The sequence below is a fragment of the Rhamphochromis sp. 'chilingali' genome (genome assembly GCF_963969265.1).
Source record: "Rhamphochromis sp. 'chilingali' genome assembly, chromosome: 12".
In the NCBI taxonomy this organism is placed as follows: domain Eukaryota; kingdom Metazoa; phylum Chordata; class Actinopteri; order Cichliformes; family Cichlidae; genus Rhamphochromis; species Rhamphochromis sp. 'chilingali'.
This window is the reverse complement of record NC_137939.1, coordinates 27393402-27410273: the sequence shown is the minus strand read 5'-3', so window position 1 is coordinate 27410273 and position 16872 is coordinate 27393402. Positions and strand designations below refer to the sequence as shown.

Genomic DNA, 16872 nt, shown 5'->3' with positions numbered 1-16872 from the left:
GTATCTGATCTACCTGTGTCATTCTTCTCCAGACACAGGTAGATCAGAGATGTACAACTCTCCGGTTGAACACCTCAAGACTATTTTCACATTTGTCAGCCAGGTTTGCCATTTTGATTAGGACACAAGATTTTTATGGCATTTTGTTATATGATGTTGTGCTGTTTCTTAAAAAATTTTTGTGGAAAAAAAGAATGGTTTGTGGTGTTATGTAATAGTAAGTAAGTAAGTAAAATTTATTTATATAGCGCTTTTCACAGATAAAAATCACAAAGTGCTTTACAACACAGGAAATGGAAATATAAAAACAATATAACAGTAAATAAAACAATGTAAAACAATAAAACTATAAAAACAGCCTAAGAAGAAATTAATCAAATTCTTTTCTAAATAAAAATGTCTTCAGCTGTTTCTTAAAAGAATCAATGGAGTCTGTGCAGCGAAGAGACAGTGGGAGAGAATTCCACAACCGTGGTGCCACAGTCTGAAAGGCCCGATCACCACGAGTTTTAAAACGAGTGCGCGGTACCACCAGCACTCTCTGATCTAATGACCTTAAAGCCCGAGAAGATGAATGTGGTTTCAGCAGGTCAGATAAATATTGAGGAGCCTGACCATGCAGGGCCCTAAAGGTTAGAGCTAAAATTTTAAAATGAAACCTAAAATTTACAGGCAACCAGTGAAGGGAGGCCAAGACTGGAGTGATATGCGATCTTCTCTTGGTGCCTGTTAAGAGACGTGTTGCAGCATTCTGCACAGTCTGAAGATGATTTAAGGCTGATTTGTTAAAACAAGTAAAAAGGCCATTACAATAATCTAAACGAGAAGAAATAAAAGCATGAATAATCATCTCAAGTTCAAGCTTTGATACCATTAGTCTGAGTTTAGAAATATTCCGTAAATGATAAAAACAGTTTCGGACCAGCTGCTTAGAATGCTGCTCGAGCGACATCAAGCTGTCAAATATGACACCGAGATTTCTAAGGCTTGATTTTACATAAGGGTCTAAGAAGCTGATATGCTGTCTAATTTCTGGGACCATGTGGTCTGGAGCAATAATTAGAGTTTCTGTTTTATCAGAGTTTAGTTGGAGAAAATTTTCATTTAACCATTTGTTGATTTCTGTCAGGCAGTTACTTAAATTAGACAATTTATAAAACTCAGACATTTTGAAGGAACTGTATAGTTGGATGTCGTCAGCATAGAGATGATAGGAGATATATTTATAGCGCTTAATAATTTGGCCTAGGGTAAATACATAAAGTAAAAAGAGAATTGGACCCAGGACAGATCCCTGAGGTACCCCACTGTTGATTCTGATGTGACATGATTCATGCAAACAGTAAAAGATCTCTCAGACAGATATGATATAAACCATTTTAAAACAACACCAGTAATCCCAAACAAGTTCTTGAGTCTGTTTATCATGATACTGTGATCTACAGTGTCATGATAAACACTGTAGATCACCTCTCCCGACAGGAGAGGTCTCAGTGTCTCACTCCAACTTTATTAACTGACTCAGTAGAACTTCACATACAGTAAGCGCCAAAATCTCCACCCCAGCACTTCCCTTCAACTTGGGTGTGAGTGGAGCCACCTGGTGGTCTGCCACACATACACCTCCCCCCCCCCCCCCCCCCCCCACCCCCCCATTCAGTCCAGGACCGTGGGCCTAAGCAAACGGCCCGAACAACTGAACCTGGGAGGGAGAGAACAGGCAGAGGAAGGTCCATCCTGTGAACGAGGCTGGTGAAGGCGCCTGGTTTGATAACCCTAAATGGGCCGTCATACAGCGGCCGCAGCGGTGTCCTGTGGGCATCGTGCCTGACAAAAACAAACTTAGCAGTCTCTAAAGTCTTTGGAACAAAAGTGTCAGGCAGGCAATGGTGCACCGGACTCGGAACCCGAAGCGAGTGCAAAAGCGGGTTGAGAGATAGCACCGATGGATCGAAGCATGGGGGAGGGTTCTTGGGCGAGAATTCTCCAGGCACGCGGAGGGGCTGACCAAACACTAGTTCAGCTGGGGAAGCGCTGAGATTCTCCTTAACCGCAGAGCGCAGCCCAAGCAAAACCCACGGGAGGCGGTCAACCCAATTGCCAAACAACTGCGCGAAAAGCTCCCTTAAGCCACCGGTGGAACCGTTCACACATCCCATTAGCTTGCGGGTTGTATGCGGTTGTGCGGTGGACCTTGGCCCCCAGCCCATCAGCCATGGCCGACCAAAGCTTGGAAATGAACTGGGGGCCTCTGTCTGAGGTAATGTCCGCAGGGGAGGGGGGGGGGACGCGAGACCCAGGTTGATAAAAACGCCTTGGCCACCACTGCTGCGGTAGTGGACTTAACTTTGTAACTTTGTTAACTGACTCAGTAGAACTTCACATACAGTAAGTGCCAAAACCTCCACCCCAGCACTTCCCTTAAACTTGGGTGTGAGTGGAGCCACCTGGTGGTCCGCCACAGGTTCACCTACTCCATTCTGAATTGGAGCATTAAAAAGTTTAAATACTCTGACTCTGATACCTCTTCAAAGCCATGTGAGGACAGTCCTCAAACAAACTCTCAGCACAGTTAATACAAAATTGGAACTTTTTGAGGCTGTTGCCTCTCATAATTTATGACGTGGCGGAATGGAAGATGGAACAGATGATTTTTACCCCACTGCATTCAGACTGCAAATGAATTGCGCATGTGCAGAGCCACTGCTGGCATGTGATGTGCAGCAGCAGCAGAAAAGGACCTGTGAGGCTCAGTAACTGAGATTTTATTAGAAAACTACAGACATTTTGCGCCGAAAAATATAATTTATTTCCAAATGCATCATGATAACATCATTTCAGTTTGTTTCATTTCATCAACAAATAAAGGAGGTTACATATAAGCTACTTTTCTATTGCTCAAAACTTGTCTGAACACAAACTGCACTTGTTGGTCTACTGTGATGTATGTGGCTGAAGAAAACAAATTGCTGTTATTTTTAGGTTGTACAGTCCTAATCAAAAGTTTTAGACCATTTGAAAAATGGCAAAAAAAAATCATATTTTGCATGGCTGGATCTTAACAAGGTTCCAAGTAGAGCTTCAACATGCAACAAGAAGAAATAGGAGTGAGGCAAAACATTTTTTGAGCATGTGTAAAGGGCTACTAGCCCCGCTATGTAGGGGTGAAGAGGCGCACAGGTTGCCCTGAACGACTAAAGGGTGGTGGGATCTGAGTCCGTGACCCCCCCCCCCCGTACAGTTGACTCTGATACTTACTTCTGTAAGAATGGTTTTAGCTGTCTGGCTGCTACAGGCACAGAAGAGGGGCTCCAGGATTCAATCTTGAGAAACGATGCCTGTCTGCAGTATACTATACTATCAGACATGAACACAGCCTAGTCTACCTTCCCTCCGATTTTCTGTACCCCAACCAGATAGCTAGGGTGCCCCTACTCCAAGGCAACTTGGGTTAGACAAAAACATGAAACGGTCTCTTCTAAGCAATGTTAAACTTTAATTTGCTCAGATGGCCCTTTGAACTTTACCATCCATCAGTTATGATGGGCCCTGAAATCATGGATGGCAAGAAACAAAAATGCAAAAGAAATAAAAAGAAATCAGGTTCAACGAATGTCACAGGCAATTGTGACCCCACTGTTGTAAAACCCTGGGTTTACACTAGCCACAGACAGGGATCCAAAAAAAGATATCACGAAACAAATAAAATAATGACACAAAGAAATTCTCTTCTCCAGAATGATTAACACTGTATCACAAACATAAATCAATTCACAATGTTCGCAGGGTAATAGTCCCAGTTCCTACGAGTCAGTCCCAACAAAATGTCCTTTGAACATGCAACCATATACAGTCTTTTTTTGAGGTGTAACTGTAGTGAACAGGAGCTGACTGCAGGGTCCCAGTCCGTTAAACTAACCAAAGCTACAGCAGCCGGAGTGAGCAGTCCAGTCTCAGGTTCACGAAAGCAAGGAAAATAGAAACCATACCTTTGTTTCTCGGCGACAGTGCGTGGGAAAAGCACAGGGCTACGAAAGGCGACACTTTCACATACAGCGTAACCAGGAGGATGAAAAACCAGGACGTCGTCTGGATGGCAGGGTAACCTATTCCTCGGTGACCCACTTTGTCCTCGATGTCGGGTCCGTAGAATACATCCAACCTCAGGCTACCAACGGACAACATTAAGTGTCGTGGCTAAAGTCCTCGCATGTTCACTTAACGGCCAAACCCAGCCTAATCTAGCAGGAAATGGTGGAGGGTCTTAAAGAAAAGCGCAGCTGGAGTTAGCTCTCGCTCCAACTCCCCAGTCCCAACGCTATCTACCTCGACGGTGGCCTGCAGCAACACTAGTTGCGGCTCGTGACTACACAAGCCAAGCTTCACACACAGAGCGAAACTCTGTCTAAGCTTGCTGCAGTTGCGACTTCTGCTTCACTGACCTCACGGATACCTCTTTTGGCTTCAGTCAAACCGTGAGGCTTTCTTAATGTGGCTAGCCGTGGCAACACGCGGGAGACGGCAACTTCTCCTCTCATCGGCTCCACACATCCACACCAGAGCGCGCGCACGGGTTCTCTCTGACTTCTATTTATTTTTTTCCTCACCTTACCCAGACAGGCCACTGGAGGCACTATATGGGAGCCACGACCATCTGCTCCTTAGAATACCATGACCCTGATGACTGAGAACTTACACGCTTATAGCAAATTAAGCTATAAGATTTCAAGATGGCGGCGCACGTAGTTGCAGCAGCTCAGTGTTCTACCGATCGATGCTATGTTTGGATAATTTTGTACGCCTTATGTTTGTTTTTGTGTTCTACCAGCCAAGCGAATAACATCTATAGCCGACATGATCTCCTCAAGATTGGAGTAAGCTACCGCGAGAGCGTGACTAGCAAATTTGTCCGCTTACACAAGATACCGGTGGAAATAGCGAGGAGTCCGGGCTCCCCATGGATTGTTATCCCTTCGGGGTGGAGGCGCAGGCGGCGTCGAGAGAGAAGGAGACGGCGAGGCTGCAGGGCCGGCGCGCTAGCCAGGCTACGGAGGCAGCCACTCAAACCACCGCTCCCCAGCCTATTCATCACAAATGCCAGATCCCTCGCGAACAAGTTGGACGAATTGAGATTGCAAATAGCAGCGAATAACTTCATCAAAGACTCATGCATCCTTCTTATCACTGAATCCTGGCTACATCAATCCATTCCAGACTCTGCTATTGAGCTAGCAGGCTATACCACACAGCGACATGACCGAACAGTGGACTCCGGTAAGCGCAAAGGAGGGGGGCTCTGTATGTATGTGAACAACAGCTGGTGTACCAACACAGTGATAATAGTTCACCGGACATTGAATATCTGACTGTTAAATGCAGGCCCATCTACCTACCTAGGGAGTTCACCGTTGTCATAATAACAGCTGTTTACATACCACCAGATGCTAATGCTAACTCTGCGATCGCACTCCTGCATACAAACATCAATAATAAACAGAGCACTTACCCTGACGCTGTACATATCGTAGCAGGGGACTTCAATCACGCAGACTTAAAAAGAGCAATCCCCAAATTCCACCAGCACGTCAAGTGTGCCACTAGGGGTGACAAGATTCTGGACAAAGTTTATTCCAACATCAAAATGGGCTACAGGGCCAGACCTTTGCCACATCTGGGTCAGTCTGACCACTTGTCACTGTTTCTAATCCCTGCATATGCCCCCCTCAAGAAAACTGCTCTTACCATCACAAAGAATATTACCATATGGCCAGAGGGTGCCTCTCAGCAGCTGCAGGACTGTTTTGACAGGACTAACTGGGATATCTTTGAACATCAGGACTTGGAAATGTTCACAGACGGTGTCCTCTGCTATATAAAACACTGCATAGACACTGTTACAGCAGTCAAACGGATCCGGGCTTATCCCAACCAAAAGCCCTGGATGACCCGGGAGGTCAGGCAGCTGCTGAAGGAGAGGAACATTGCGTTCAGGGATGACTACACCACAGCCCGATCCAACCTGAAGAGAGGCATCAGAGAGGCAAAGGGGGACTATAGGAGGAGGATTGAGGACCATTTGAAGAGTAATACCAGCCGGCAGGTGTGGCAAGGCATCCAGCACCTAACCAACTATAAGATCAATCTCGGAGCTGCGGACGGTGACCTGGAGCTGGCAGAGGAGCTGAATATCTTCTTTGCCCGCTTTGAGACCAGGGTACCGGAGGTATTGGAGCCACAGCAGCAACACGCCACCCATAGCAGCACCACCCTCACCCTGGAAGAGCACGAGGTGAGGCGCATGCTGCAGGCTGTTAACCCGAGGAAGGCGGCGGGTCCTGATGGTGTGCCAGGTCGAATATTGAGGGATTGTGCAGGACAGCTGGCTGGGATCTTCACCAGGATTTTAAACAAATCCCTCGCACAGGCGACTGTCCCACTCTGCCTGAAGTCCTCCACCATAGTCCCCTTGCCTAAGAAGCCCCACATCACTGGCCTGAATGACTACAGACCGGTGGCACTCACCCCAGTGGTAATGAAATGCTTTGAGAAGCTGGTCCGCAGACACATCACAGCAGCCCTGCCCCGCAGCCTGGATCCACACCAGTTTGCCTACAGAGCAAACCGATCCACGGAAGACGCTGTAGCCACAGCACTCCATGCTGCATTAACTCACCTGGAAGAGCATGGTAGCTATGTGCGGATGCTCTTCGTGGATTACTGCTCAGCTTTTAACACCATCCTTCCACACAAACTGGTGGCCAAGCTACAAGACCTGGGGCTTCCATACAGCACCTGCATGTGGATCAATAGCTTCCTCTCGGGCCGTAGACAGAGAGTCAGAGTTGGCCATCACACATCCTCAGCCCTGAGTCTCAGCACTGGCTCACCCCAGGGCTGTGTGCTCAGTCCACTGCTCTACTCTCTCTACACACACGACTGCACTCCTCGCCACCACAGCAACATCTTTGTGAAATTTGCAGATGACACCACAGTGGTGGGGCTCATTTCCAAGGGAGACGAGTCTACGTACAGAGACGAGGTGGAGCAGCTGACGTCATGGTGTAAGGCCAATAACCTCCTCCTCAACACTTCAAAAACCAAAGAACTCATAATAGACTTCAGAAGGAAAAAGGCAGAGATCCAACCACTATTCATAAATGGGGACTGTGTAGAAAGGGTGGCAAGCTTCCGCTTCCTGGGAGTCAATATAGAGGAGAACCTTTCCTGGAGTGTGAACACCTCCGAGCTGCTGAAAAAGGCCCAACAGAGACTGTACTTCCTGAGAATTCTCAGGAGGAATAACATCACACAGAGACTGCTGGTGTCCTTCTACAGAGCCACCATTGAGAGTGTTCTAACTTACTGCATATGCATCTGGTACACTAGCTGCACAGGGGCTCAGAGGAAAGCACTCCAAGGGATCATTAACACCGCCCAAAAGATCACTGGCTGCCCTCTCCCCACACTGGAAGTTCTACACAACGCCCACTGTTTTAAAAAGGCCCAAAACATCATAAAAGACACCTCACATCCTGGCCACTCCCTGTTCGAACTGTTGCCCTCAGGCAGACGGTACAGGGCAATCAGAGCAAGGACTAATAGACTCAAACACAGCTGTTATCCAACTGCAATAACACATCTGAATACTACAAAAAAATGTCCATCACGCCACTCTTGTGTTAATCTATGCACGGTCTGAAGCATGTGTGTGGGAATGTATGTGAATGTTTTACTGTTATATCTTATTAGTATTTTAAGTATTCTATCTATTTTATTTATTGAATTTTATTGTTTTATTTATATTTTGATATTGCTAGGGATGATGCAATGATCGGGGACCATTCTTAATTTCGTTGTTCTCATGACAATGACAATAAAGTTTCTGATTCTGATCTGATGCATGTGCCCTTACACATGCAATTTATTAAAAACAACGCTTAAACTGAAACAGGCTGTTTTACAGCTGATCAAAAGTTTAGGACCACACATCCAAAAAACATGGGTATACCCCCAAAACAGAAAGTTCCAAACTGAGTAATTAATTGGTCCGCTGTTCTTGTTGATCACTTCATGCAAGCGTTTCCATGAGGCGAGTGGGAACATTTCTCCAAGTGGTGAAGACGGCCACATGAAGGGCGTCTACTGTCTGGAACTGTTGTCCATTCTCAGTTGGATTTAGATCAGGGAAAAACACAGGATGGTCCAAAAGAGTGATGTTATTCTCCTGGAAGAAGTCCCTTGTCCTACGGGCATTGTGTACTGTAGCGTTGTCCTGTTGAAAGAGCTTGTTAAAAGAAAATTGAACATAATGTGATCAGCTACATGAAATGTGCTCCTTTTATTGATCACTAAACAATTCATATGTCTATGTGACTTTTCACCTAATAACTTTTGTGTGATAAACTTATTTGGCAATTAACAGCTTCCTCTTTTCTAAGAACATACAGACTTAGAAAAGGGGAACCTCAGCTCTGAGTTCTTAGAATAACTTTGTTGTCTTTGTACACACATGTAACAAGCTTGTATAAATAAAGAATGCAGAGAGTGACAGAGCACGAGTCCGTGAGTGTCTCCTGCGTATGAGCGCTCTGTGACCGTCCTCGCGAGTAAAAGACAACTGCAGTATTTGTGTTTTCTAACTCAGGTGTCTCAGCTGAAGAACTGCGGGGTGATTTTTAGAAATCCCCTGTCAGAGCTCCTTCTGTGAGAGACTGCTGCATCCTAGATGCATGAAGGAGCGTTTCCGCAGGTCCTTCCTCCCTGCAGCTGTCAGACTGTACAATCAGAACTGCTCCTAACAAACATAGATGTTTACATCTGCGCTGTAACTGCAATAATTTAATCAACCGATTCACACTACAACCTGGTTTGCCTCTTATCTGTAGTTATTTTTATTTAATTTAATAACTGTACAGTACTCTGTTTATAGTAACCATTGTCCTTAATGTAAATATGTAAGAAAAATTGTGTATGTTTCTGTTCTGTGTCCTGTGTACTTTTTGTTGTATATGTGTCTTTCTGGCTGCTGTTACAACCAAATTTCCCCTTGTGGGACAATTAAAGGATTATTCTATTCTATTCTGAAAAACCCAGTCGTTACCACACAGATGAGGGCCTTCAGTCATGAGGGATGCTCTCTGCAACATCTGGACATAGCCAGCAGCCGTTTGACACCCCTGCACCTCCTGAAGCTTCATTGTTCCACTGAAGGAAAAAGCATCTCCCCAATCATTGTGGCGCCCCCTCGTCTGTAGGGTGAAGAAAACATCTCAGGTGGGACCTGCTTGTCATGCCAGTAAGGTTGGAAACCATCAGGACCATCAAGGTTGCATTTTTTTACAGGAGAAAAAAAAAAAGGTTATCTTTTTTTCTCATCAGAGAATTGGTTTTTGAAGCCCTTCAGTCTCAGATGCCGTTTGATGGTTATGGGGGTGCAGTTGGCACCACTAATGGCCTTAATTCAGGTTGAAGATTTTTTAGGTCTTCCACTTCACGTTTTTGTTCCATAACCCCCAGGATTATTTAAGAAATGGCCGTCTTAACTTATCCCACCTCAGGCGCGCTGTGAGCGACCCTGCTTATGCAGTTCAACGAGCCGACCATGTTCAAAAAGAAACGTTTTTTTGCTTTTGCCATCAGAACATCCTGACAGTCTGACTACCTGACAGAAAATGACAATGAATCCACAGTTTTGCACAGATTTGGCCTTTTAAAGGCATGTGGTCCTAAATATTTGATCAGCTGTAAAACAGCCTGTCCCAGTTTAAGTTTGTGAAATGTAAGTTAAATGTTTTGTCTCACTCCCATTTCTGCTTGTTGCATGTTGTTGGAACCTTGTTAAGATAATATAATAATTTTGTGTAAATATGAACTTTTGAAAAATAAGGCATGTTTTGTATTATACAGCTCTTCTGTGCTTTGTCAATAGGAGATGTTAAACAAGCTTATTAAAATGTATTTTAACTGGTTTACTTTATATTAGTTTTTTATTTCAATGTAATAATTGTACAAAAACCAAAGTTCACTGTGAATTTTACATTTATCAACAAGTATACCGTTATGTATTCTGCATTATCACTATATTTCCCACGGTGAAATTCTGGCAACCACAGCTGCCAGTATTTTACTGTAAAATTAAACTTTTTAATATTTATTTTATACAGTTTCACTGTATTTTACAATGCAAAACTGTAATCAGGTTAATGGAGTGTTTGTTGCTTTTACATGAGTTACCATGAACAAGTTTATCATTCTTCATTGTGAATTTTACCGTTATATATTCTACTTTATCACTATATTTTCCACAGTGAAATTCTGGCAACCACAGTTGCCAGTAATTTACCGTAATATTCAACTTTTTAGGTATGCTACCGTATTATTTTATACAGTTTCACTATATTTAACAAAAACTGTAATCAGGTTAACGGAATGTCTGTTGTTTTCACATCAATTTATGTTTAAATTCAGTCATTTAATGTAAAAAAAATAATTATTATTTAATGTGAAATTTGAGGTTACCAAAATAGGATACCGTTTTGTGTTCTACATTTACAATTTATTTTTCACGGTGAAATTCTGGCAACCACAGCTGCCAGTAATTCACCGTAAATTCTACAATATTTTTTTTTTTACAGTGTACTACAAAACATGCTTCTTAGACACAAGGTATTTTTACCTGTTGTTTAACACAGGTCAAAATAAAGGACAAACAATGCATATGCTTAAGCAGTGTTACATCCCCCAGGAGGATGTCTCTTCTCCCTTCTAACCCTTTGTTTTGTCTAGGCTCCACCTCCTCTGTCCTGATTGGATGCTGCGCAGAGTCTGGCTAATTGGTAATCAGCAGAGCACTACTTAAGGCCTGTGGAGCTGTGCTTCTGTGCCCTCTGGCCATTTTGGTTGCCATACCTGTGCAGGCTTGCATGCCTTTGTAACTTGTATGAGCATGTTCAGACTGCTTGTAGGGGAGAGCTGCCTTTTGCTTTAACACCCTGTTTTCTCCTGTTCATGTGTTGTTAGGTAGGTTATGGTTATAGGTTGTATATTTTGTTTCTTTGAATTCAATTCAATTTTATTTATATAGCGCCAAATCACAACAAAAGTCGCCTCAAGGCGCTTCATAGATACAGAGAAAAACCCAACAATCATATGACCCCCTATGAGCAAGCACTTTGGCGACAGTGGGAAGGAAAAACTCCCTTTTAACAGGAAGAAACCTCCGGCAGAACCAGGCTCAGGGAGGGGCGGGGCCATCTGCTGCGACCGGTTGGGGTGAGAGAAGGAAGACAGGATAAAAGACATGCTGTGGAAAAGAGACAGAGGTTAATAACAGATATGATTCAATGCAGAGAGGTCTATTAACACATAGTGAGTGAGAAAGGTGACTGGAAAGGAAAAACTCAATGCATCATGGGAATCCCCCGGCAGCCTACGTCTATTGCAGCATAACTAAGGGAGGATTCAGGGTCACCTGGTCCAGCCCTAACTATATGCTTTAGCAAAAAGGAAAGTTTTAAGCCTAATCTTAAAAGTAGAGACAGTGTCTGTCTCCTGAATCCAAACTGGAAGCTGGTTCCACAGAAGAGGGGCCTGAAAACTGAAGGCTCTCCCTCCCATTCTACTTTTAAATGCTCTAGGAACAACAAGTAGGCCTGCAGAGCGAGAGCGAAGTGCTCTAATAGGGTGATGTGGTACTACAAGGTCATTAAGATAAGATGGGGCCTGATTATTTAAGACCTTGTATGTGAGGAGCAGGATTTTGAATTCAATTCTGGATTTAACAGGGAGCCAATGAAGGGAAGCCAAAACAGGAGAAATATGCTCTCTCTTTCTAGTCCCTGTCAGTACTCTTGCTGCAGCATTTTGGATTAGCTGAAGGCTTTTCAGTGAGTTTTTTGGACATCCTGATAATAATGAATTACAGTAGTCCAGCCTGGAAGTAATAAAAGCATGAACTAGTTTTTCAGCGTCACTCTGAGACAGGATATTTCTACTTTTAGAGATGTTGCGCAAATGGAAGAATGCACTCTTACATATTTGTTTAATATGTGCGTTGAAGGACATCCTGGTCAAAAATGACTCCAAGGTTCCTCACAGCGTTACTGGAGGCCAAGGTAATGCAGTCCAGGGTAAGAATCTGGTTAGATACCATATTTCTAAGCTTTTCAGGGCCGAGTACAATAACCTCAGTTTTATCTGAATGAAGAAGCAGAAAGTTAGCGGCCATCCAGGTCTTTATGTCTTTAAGACATTCCTGCAGTTTAACTAATTGGTGTGTGTGTTATCTGGCTTCATGGACAGATAGAGCTGGGTGTCATCTGCATAGCAGTGAAAATGTATGCTATGTCTTCTAATGATGCTGCCTAAGGGAAGCATGTATAATGTAAACAGAATTGGTCCTAGCACTGAACCCTGTGGAACTCCATAATTAACCTCAGTGTGTGAAGAGGACTCTCCATTTACATGTACAAATTGGAGTCTATTAGATAGATATGATACAAACCACTGCAGTGCAGTACCTGTAATACCTACAGCATGTTCTAATCGCTCTAATAGGATATTATGGTCGACGGTATCGAATGCTGCACTGAGGTCTAGCAGGACAAGCACAGAGATGAGTCCACTGTCAGAGGCCATAAGAAGATCATTTGTAACCTTCACTAAAGCTGTTTTTGTGCTGTGATGAGCTCTGAAACCTGACTGAAACTCTTCAAATAAACCATTCCTCTGCAGATGATCTGTTAGCTGTTTGACAACTACTCTTTCAAGGATTTTTGATATGAAAGGAAGGTTAGAGATTGGCCTGTAATTAGCTAAGACTGCTGGGTCTAGAGATGGCTTTTTGAGTAAAGGTTTAACTACAGCCAGCTTAAAGGCCTGTGGTACATAGCCGATTATTAGAGATAGGTTGATCATATTTAAGATTGAAGCATTAATTAATGGCAGGACTTCTTTGAGCAGTTTTGTAGGAATGGGGTCTAAAAGACACGTTGATGGTTTGGAGGAAGTAATTATTGAAGTTAACTCAGAAAGACCAATTGGAGAAAAAGAGTCTAACTTAACATCAATGGTACTAAGAGTAGCTGTAGATAATATTACATCTGTGGGATGATTATTGGTAATTTTTTCTCTAATGATAAAAATTTTATTTGTGAAGAAGTTCATGAAGTCATTACTAGTTAACGTTAAAGGGATGGTTGGCTCAATAGAGCTCTGACTTTTTGTCAGCCTGGCTACAGTGCTGAAGAGAAACCTGGGGTTGTTCTTATTTTCTTCAATCAGTGACGAATAGTAAGATGTTCTGGCTTTCCGGAGGGCTTTCTTATAAAGCAGCAAACTATTTATCCAGGCTAAATGATGATCCTCTAAATTTGTGACACGCCATTTCCTCTCCAGATTACGAGTCATCTGCTTTAGGGTACGTGTTTGAGAATTATACCACGGAGTCAGGTACTTCTGATTAGAGACCTTGGTTTTCACAGGAGCTACAGTATCCAGAGTCGTACGTAGTGAGGAGGTGAAATTATTAACAAGATAATCGACCTCTGTTGGGGTAGCGTTCAGATAGCTGCTCTGCTCTGTGTTGGTACAGGGCATTGAAGATGATAACAGTGGGTGGATTATATTCTTAAACTTAGTTACAGCGCTTTCAGAAAGACATCTACTTTGATAAAGTCTACTCTCCACCGCTGTGTAATCAATTATTGTAAATGTTATCAGGAAATGATCAGACAGGAGAGGGTTTTCAGGAAACACTGTTAAATGTTCAGTTTCTATGCCATATGTTAAAACAAGATCTAGAGTGTGATTTAAGTGGTGGGTGGGTTCTTTTACATTTTGAGAGAAACCAATTGAGTCTAATAACAGATTAAATGCCATGTTGAGGATGTCATTTTTAGCATCTACATGGATGTTAAAATCACCCACAATAATTATTTTATCTGAGCTCAGAACTAAATTAGATATAAAGTCTGAGAAATCAGACAGAAACTCTGTATAAGGCCGAGGTGGACGATAGATGATAACAAGTAAGACTGGTTTCTGAGTTAAGTAAGTTTCTTTTATTTCTACATCAGGGATGTTTTGTTTGTTATGTTGGCCTTGGCTCTCCCTGACGTTATACCTCAGTCTGAACCCCAAATCTCATCACCAGCACTAAATAAACCCTCTACACTTACCATCTTGGCTCCTCCTTCTCTATCCACCTTTATGTTCGTCCCTTCAACCCCCTAGACTAGCCAGGGGACGAAACAAGCAGCATTTTTCTATTTGTTGGTTCTTCCTTAAGTTGCAGTGCATTTGACCTCACAGGCCCACTGTAGAAAGTACTACAAATACCTATATAATGATATCACTGTAAAAATACAACAAAGGAAGCACCAAAGGTCCTTTCTTTATTATTTGGAGAATTGGAACAGCTCTTACAATGGCTACCACACAGGTTACCTGTCTTATTTAGTAATGAAAAAAATGAACTATTTGAACACACCTTTTGTCTTTTATTGTTGATTAGATTTTGTTTTGTTGATTTCTTTAATTGCTTTCTGGTTTGTTTCGTGTTGGGCCAAAAAGGTATGTTGAAACACACATTCATTTCTAAATAAGTTTTGTTTGCATTGGAAATAATTTCAGAGAATCATGTAGGGCTGTGATCCAAAGTTGTTCCACAAACTCAGTGTCTTACGCTTTCATTTATTTGGTTAAATGCAAAATGCTGGGTATTGACTATATATTTAGGTTTCAAAGTACACATGTAAATGTTTCCACATTCAAATCCATTTTCCCTATTTGCTCCCTTTCAACACGCAAGATAACCTACACACACACAGAGTTTGTAGGTTGTGTGTGTGTGTGTGTGTACTCTCTCTGGCAGTTGATGAGATAACATGACACTTGAAGAACATGAAGAAGGTTCTCCCCAAATACTATCAGCACATCTCCTTCCCCACAAGAGGTAATCAAACACTGGACCACTGTTACACTCCATTCAAAGACTAAAACAGGAAAAACCCAGCTTCCAGGGTTATTTACAAATGGGACAGTGAGGCTGAGGAGGTCCTGCAGGACTGCTTTGACACAACTGACTGGCAGATATTTGTGGATGCAGCTGATGGCAACATCAATGAACTCACAGACTCTGTCATTGGATATATTGGAAAGTGCATGGATGATACCGTCACAAAAACCACTGTCCGCATATATCCAAATCAGAAACCCTGGGTAAATAAAGACGTTCACGCCAAGCTAAAAGTGCGGACCTCTGCCTTTAACTCCGGGGATGCTGATGCATGTAAAGCAGCCAGGTATGACCTCCGAAAGTCCATAAAAAAGGCCAGAAAGGACTACAGGGACAAAATGGAGTCCAGTATATAGAGAGACAAGACGACGAGGCTCCAGTTACAGCAGTGCAAGTAAACAAACAGTAAATATAAGAAGAGTAAGAAAATAAATATACACTTTAGGACTGGGGTAAAGGGATCAATAACAATTTAAATTTTATAATTTACAGTTTGATGATTTAAAGTCTCACACAACCCGTCGAAAGGGGAGGGGGTGGCTGCTTCCAAATAGAGCACATTTCATCATAATGTTGTAAATCCAAGCCCATTATGTATTCATGATTTGAATCCTGGGTTGTGTGAAATCTCAGAAATGCACCCTAGACAAAGTAATTCTGTGAGCTAAGGTGTAGGTCTATTAGGTTATGTTGTGGTGATCCTCGGGTTGAGGGATGGGTGTTCATACTGTAGTGCAAAATTAAAACCAATGAAAGATGGACAAGAAAAGTTCAGAGCCAGCAGGTCCTCAGTTTAGAAAAAAGAGAAAAGAAGAGGAGTTACAAAATATCATTCCATTCATTTGTTTGAAAAGGAGGCGGGTTTTCTAAACAAAAGCTTCAATAAGCATCTCGATCTTATCCTGAAGATTGTGGGATACTGTTTGTCCGTGATTTGAAGAGCCCAGTGCGTGCTCCTGATGAAGGGAAAACCAATTCTGCAGGGGAGACCTACCTTGGCACTTGTGCAGGTGAAACCAAAGGGCAGATATGCTTCACCATATTTTCTAGTGTTTGGCTTAGAATGAAGTTGGTTTGGAAACATATTCAGCGATGCTTCATCTTCTGATTTGCATTTGTGGAGGCGCCCCGTGCTAGCAGTGTCCAAGCATTGTTTTTTGGGTTTTTTTTTTCCTTTTCATACCGCGCTCCCCCTGCAATGGCTCTGCGGGCCCCACACTTTGGAAAGGTCTGTCCAGTGTTGCCAACTCCTCAGTAAGGAAAACCGCTATTGGCTGTCCTAAAAGTCGCTAAATGATGTCATCGCCTAATTTGAATAATTGGTCACGCTGATATAATTGTAACCTATGTAGTTGGAGAGAGAAATAACATTGTGGAAGAGACATAAAGTGAGTAAAAAATGTCCTAAATGCATTTAGAGTTTATTTAGAACTACAGATTAATTGAGTTACTTTGTGTGTGTGTGTGTGTGTGTGTGTGTGTGTGTGTGTGTGTGTGTGTGTGTTTATAAGTAGTTTTAAACCTCGTGATCCACAAAACAGCATAACAGTAAACTGACTGCGTTACAGTCAGTGCGGGAGCAGCGGCTTCGCTCATGCGCGATTCATTTGCAGTTCGGATGCATAGGCGTGAACATCTTCTGCCCTGATAGCAGCTGGGGGAGGACTATCCTCCACCCGTGAGCGCTTTGGAACGGGCGGCACCCGCTGCTTGTTGAGAGTAAAAGCGATACCCGCTTTCACATCAAAAAGTCGTCATAAATAAGTCTCCAATAACACCAGAAAAAGTCGCCAGATTTGTTGCTAGTCGCTTTTTAGAAAAAAAAAGTCGCTAAGGGAGTCTGAAAACTCGCTAAA

At 43.0% G+C, this 16872-nt stretch overlaps 1 long non-coding RNA gene across 1 annotated transcript in view; it reads left to right on the top strand.

Annotated features, from left to right (window-relative positions):
• Positions 1–16872, top strand: part of LOC308406851 — a 107762-nt gene that overhangs the window by 41709 nt on the left and 49181 nt on the right. The gene's annotated exons all lie outside the window — the stretch shown is intronic.